The sequence below is a fragment of the Neolamprologus multifasciatus genome, chromosome 14 (assembly GCF_963576455.1).
Source record: "Neolamprologus multifasciatus chromosome 14, fNeoMul1.2, whole genome shotgun sequence".
Lineage (NCBI taxonomy): Eukaryota > Metazoa > Chordata > Actinopteri > Cichliformes > Cichlidae > Neolamprologus > Neolamprologus multifasciatus.
In genome coordinates this window covers 33,400,374-33,406,430 of record NC_140452.1, presented here as the reverse complement: position 1 = coordinate 33,406,430, position 6,057 = coordinate 33,400,374, and the positions used below count along the sequence as shown (strand labels likewise).

General features: G+C 39.3%; 1 protein-coding gene and 1 long non-coding RNA gene across 6 annotated transcripts in view; both read right to left on the bottom strand.

Moving 5' to 3' along the window:
• Nucleotides 1-2,120, bottom strand: part of LOC146504472 (uncharacterized) — a 34,569-nt gene extending 32,449 nt beyond the window's left edge. For 4 of the 5 annotated variants that reach the window (XR_014868762.1, XR_014868763.1, XR_014868764.1 and 1 more), the window contains exon 1: nt 492-2,120. This is a non-coding gene — a long non-coding RNA (uncharacterized LOC146504472). The remainder of the gene's footprint in view (nt 1-491) is intronic. The other variant, XR_014868766.1, reaches the window with a different exon arrangement.
• The window catches only part of LOC146504470 (calsyntenin-2-like), a 325,046-nt gene that overhangs the window by 196,082 nt on the left and 122,907 nt on the right, over nt 1-6,057 (bottom strand). The gene's annotated exons all lie outside the window — the stretch shown is intronic.

Genomic DNA, 6,057 nt, shown 5'->3' with positions numbered 1-6,057 from the left:
CTATAATCCAGGTCATAAAATGTACATTCTAATCAGTCTGTTTCAGATGCACTGTTTTTAAGGTTAAAATGTAAAATCAAAATATTGCATCAACCTCATATTCATTGCATCAACATCTTAAATCTTATCAAATCTCACAGTTCTGTTGTACAACATTCAATTTTCAAATATATCAAATATGAGAACTAAACATCTAAGTTGCTCAAATATGTCTCTATTCATGTAAACATTAATTAAACAATACTTATGGTAAGTAACCATTGACATTCAAAATACAATACACCATAACAAATTCAGAACTATGTGCAAATAAGCAACAAAATATACATGTGAGTTCAGTTCAGAGGTATTAAAGCAGTGTGCTTAATTTCTCCACACTATAGGCCTATTCGTGAGAGAGAAATGCACTAAAAATTACCCTCTAGGTTACTTTAAACTCACAGTGAACTGCCAAAAATTAGCTTTAGAGCAGCTAAGAACATGTTGCTCACCGTTGCTCTGTTTCACAAAAGCTCAACATACACTGGTGTCGGAATTGCAGCAGCTCTCCGGATGAAAGGTGAGTGGTTAGCCTGTGAGACACCGAGCTAGCATTAGCGTGATCACGACGGTAAGTCTCTACAACTTTTTTTCCTTCGGAATAACACTTGTCTTACCGACGTTGCTTCTCTCCTTCATCCAGCCACTCGACTCCGGATTTCTAGCAGGTAAGTATGCTGGCTTCCTTTCCTCTCAATTCTGAGTTTTTCCCTCGCTTTTGTCCGTGGATTTCTCGATTTGAGTAGCAGATGCCTCCACTCCTCTTGCTGAGATGAGAAAAAACCCGGGAACTCCATGCACCTTCACCTCACTTCCTGGCTGACAGGGTCAATGCGGCCTGGGTAGGCTTTGATTGGTTGCTGAGCTAGTTGCCCTCACGTGGGGTGAACTGAGAGGTGCATTCAATGGTCATAGGAAATATGACACTTTGTTGGTGTGAACAGTTAAAATAAAGAGAATAAATACTCTTTCTTCTCTATCATTGGTGTAAATGTGTTGTTTTTTTCATCTGGGCTACAATATTCTTTATGAATAGTCACAGGGTAGTGTTTTCTCAGAGGGAAAATGGTGGTGGTCAGAGGGCCCACTGGCGCCAGTGTTCGGCAGCCTCGCCTCTGTCAGTGCGCCCCAGGGTGGCTGTGGCTACAATGTAGCTTGCCATCACCAGTGTGTGAATGGGTGCATGACTGGATGTGTAAAGCGCTTTGGGGTCCTTGGGGACTAGTAAAGCGCTATACAAATACAGGCTATTTACCATTTACCCTTGTTGAACTATACAGGTGTACAACCAGAAGCAGTAATTTCTGCAAGTGTGTGTGTACATGTTTAGACGTCTTTGTGAGGACAGAAAATTGGCATGCTACTATACTTGTGGGGACCAACGGTCACTCATCACCATGAGTTTGAAGGCATTTTTGAGGCTCAAAATGTGGTTTTAGTGACAGGATTACAGTTAGGTTATGGTTAGGCTTAGGGCAAGTGTAAGGCTTAGGGTAAGTGTTAGGCTTACGGTAAGCGGCTAAGAAAAGGATTATGCCAATTAAATGTCCTCACTAAGATATAAAAACGAGTGAGTGAGTGTGTGTGCGTGTGTGCACGGCAGATTTAGATTGTATATATAAAACCAGTTCACGTAATATAAACCTAACGCATTTAAGGCATTTTTCTTTCAGGTAAATAACCTTGATGTGCAGCTTCCTGGATATTGTCTGTAATCTCAAGTCAGCAGAGCCTATTAATTACCACTGATGATTTCCTGTCATGTTTCCATATAATCTGTGTTTACTTAAAATATCTCCTTTTCTGTGTCTACCAGACGACCTTCAGCACGTGCTACACTATCTTACGTGTTCGTCTGTCTGTGTATTATAATACCTAATTATAATGCCTAAACAGAAATCACATTCCCTGCATTACTTTCAACCCTCTATATAAAAACAAAAAAACTCCTTCTTTTTCCATTTGAGTCACATTGAGTGAGTCATGTGTCCTCCCGACTGATGCCGCTTGATGTTTTACGATTTATCATCATTCCTTTCCTGTTTTCCTTCTCCGCCAGTCATTTTGCCTCTCCACCCTCCCACCCGCCCACCCAGCCTTCACTCAGTTAATTGAGTCTTTGATTTAAATGCGAGGGAACATTTGGAAATGATATTAGCCATGACGACATGTAGTGGAAAGAAGATAAAACAGCAGAGAAGAGATAAAAAAAAAAAAAATCTAAATAAATAAATGAATAAGAAATAAAAAGCAGAGTGTTATCAGGCTAAAGTGGGCTTCCGACTGTGAGTCGCTCCTATATACAGGGATAATATGCTCTGAGCAATGAATGTCTAAATAGGAACTAACATAACTATCACTGTCTGAATTTGTGGTTTCTCAGGGGTGCTTGTGAGACAGTCTAGAATGAATGGAACACCACAGAGCTGTAGCTCAAAAATGTAAATGTAGTCAGGTAAACACTGGTCTTCTGGCAGTTTTTATTATGCTTCTGCTATAAGTGGTTAGTGTATGTCAGTTAAAAAATCAGTTTAAAAGTTTTTTTAGTTATCTAGGCTTTCTGAAGGTCTTTCAAAGATTTTCTTTGGTCATTGTCTGCTTTTTCACTCATTGCACCTGATCGTTTTCAGAGGAATGTTTTTGTTCAACTGTTTTTTAAGCCACTTAGGACTAATCTATGAATCATTCAACCATAAACAAGAAGAAAAATTAGCTCAAGGGATGAACAAGGATTGCGTCTTCATATAACAGACAACCAATTGTATCTTTAGGCACTTTGTAACTGGCAGACTGTCATAAAAACAGATATTTTGTTCCTATTTCGTGAACTAAACAAATAAAATGGTAAGAATAACATAGTTTGACAAGCATAACATAGCACTTTAGCTCCAACAAGGGCTATTAGCTGAAAACTCCGCATCTGCAGTCATGAAATTGGAGGGAAAGTTGAGGGAAAAATAAGCCTAAAAAACAATCAACAGCAGATGAGCATTATCTGAAAGTCATCTCCTTAAGAACCAGGAAAAAACTCCAGTAAAGATCTGACAGAAGACCTGAAAGATACATTTGGACCCTCAGCTGATCCATCGAAGTCCCATCAGGAATGGTTTGTCATGAAACGCTGTGTGTCTTTGTTTTACAGACTTAAATGGAAGACCCAGAAGTTAAACATAAAGTGAGCTTTCAATGCTGGTAAATCCAAAAATAAAAAAAAGTTCCATACTCCAAGGATTAGTAGGGACTGATGCCAGGAAAAACAAGTATCCAGGAAAACACAAAAATAATTCTGGAAGAACAGGGAAAGCAGAGCAAAGCAATCCAAAGCAAAATGGAGGAGACAACAAAGGACACTTGAGGAAGTAAAATTAAAAATAAAGCACCAGAGACAAAAGATTATCAAAATAAAACAGGAAGAGAAAACATTTAAATTAAGGCTTTTACTTTCCCACGCTGCCAAACCTGGTCTAGACCAGTCATCTTCTTGCTCGCCTTTGATGAACCAATCAGCTTCGACTTCGCTTCAAATCCCAGAACTCTGTCATTCTCTCTATCAGCCTCTCATTCGTGCAACCTACCTCCTCCCCACCACCATCTAGACCAGGGGTAGGCAACTCCAGGCCTCGAGTCCTGGAGGTTTTAGATGTGTCCATGATCCATCACAGCTGATTTAAAGGGCTAAATGACTCCTCAGGATTTCTTGAAGTTCTCCAGAGGCCTGGTAATGAACTAATCATTTGATTCAGGTGTGTTAACCCAGGGTGCGATCTAAAACCTGCAGGACACCGGCACTCGAGGCCTGGAGTTGCCTACCCCTGATCTAGACTATCGCTGCTGGGATTCCGTTCTAACATGATGGGTGATCGATGTCAAATGGTCAAATAGATTAGTTAATTCCTCTATCCTATTAAATCATGTTTAGTTCTTCTAAATAGTCTCTCCATTTTGAAATGGGGAACACAGATACATGTATGAACTTAACTTAGGCCAGTGACAAAATAGGACTGAATGGGGAACCCTGAGGGAAAACCCAATTGACTTGAACAGCAAACTACATACAAAACCAAAAACCAAAGATAACTTACAAAACAAACAAGCAACCAAAGTTCAAACATACACCATCAAAAGAACTTATGAACACACAAAGGAAAAGCCAATCCATTAATAATTTTCAAAACCAAAAGAAAACATAAACTTGTTAAAAAACTCAAAACTGAGGATCAAGTTTTGAGGGTGTCTACAGCCATCTGTAAAACACGGAGGCTCTGTCATGTTTGGGGCTTTGTTTCAGCCCGTTGTTTTGGGGAATGCAGAAACATTACTGAATGCTTTGAAGTACCATCACATTTTGACCTATCATGCAAAACCCTCTGGGAAATGTCTGATAGGCAACAGCTTCATTTTTCAGTGTGACAATGATCCCAAGCACACTGCCAATGCAGTAAAAGCATACTTGGCCAGAAAAACACAGGCTGCGTTAGTGGGTGGTGACACAAAACATCGACTTTCAAGCTTGTTAGAATTTTTCCAAAATGTTTTTTAGTCTTATAACATATATTTCCATATATGATTGCACATGTTTTAATAAATTGTTACACCCATTTCCCATTTTCCTGACAAAATAGAAAGAAATGGGGGTTGGCTTGAGATGTGCACAGTACTTGAGTTCCATTTTTTATTTTTGGTTTGATGGGGTTTGATTGTAGTAAATCAACATTATGCGAGTTTTACTGACTTTATTGTTCAAATTCATCTAGAAATGAGCAGTCACCATTGATAACCATGACCACCTACGTCACATACACGACTATACACCTTTTTTATGCTTTAACTCCACTTCATAGTTATCATTTAGAAATGGGTATTATCCCATCCTATCAGTGTTAGCAGAAAGCTAGTATTCCACTAGCAAAATAAGCTTCCTTGCATATATAAATGTATATACTAGGGGTGCAACAATACTCGTATCGATATTGAACCGTTCGATACAGTACTTTCGGTTCGGTACGCATATGTATGAACAGTACAACATTTTTAATTTATTTTATCAACTTTCCTTCTGACGATGCTGTCTGTGTTGAGCGCTCAGTGGATCTGCGCTCGACAGTGCAGCCTAGACGGAGTAGTCGAACGCAGATTCACTGAGCGCAGGGCGAGCTAGCGAGACAGAAGTTAAGCTCTCCTTGCAACATGGCAAATTGAACCTCCCCCACCCTCATTCAGATCTGGCGTTTGGAACTATTTCATGGTTTTCATGTGACGTATGACCCTGAAGGTAAGCGTGTCATGGACAAAAGTAAAACAGTATGTCGGATGTGCCACGCAATGCTCAATTACATTGGTGGGAACTAGTGCGTTAGCGCAGTTAGCGCAGTTAGCTCGTTAACGTCTAGCCCCACGCACGGGGCGATCCGCGGTAGCTCGTTAACGGAGATTTGCCGTGTTGTGGCGTTAATGTCATTTTAATGAGATTAACGCTGACAGCACTAGTGGGAACACAACGAATATGACTGCACATTTACACCTACATCATCCTAGTGCAAAGACAAGTGGAAGCAGATAAAAACAACAAGCACGCATGCTACAAACTTTACCCGAGTCATTTAGACAGCCGTTAGCACATGATTCTCCTTACGGGGACCTGATATGTTTAATATGCTGCTGAGAATATAGCCCAGAAGAAGCGTATAGTATAGCTTTTATTTTGGAAAGAGCCATTTCTCTGTAATAAACTCTCTTTTCCAAAGATGAGTGATTCCTCAATCAGAGAGATTTATTTTTTTATTACTTTGTTGTTTCAGCAACATTAAATTTAAAAACTGTACTTTTGAGTTAAAATCTATATTTATAATTTTAATAAATGACAAATTAAAAAGGCATGAACATTTTTTTTGTATCGAAAAAATATCGAACCGTGACACCAAAGTATCGAACCGAACCGAACCGTGAATTTTGTGTATTGTTGCACCCCTAGTATATACCTATTTTTTTAATTCGAAAATACAGATACTGATGCTAAAT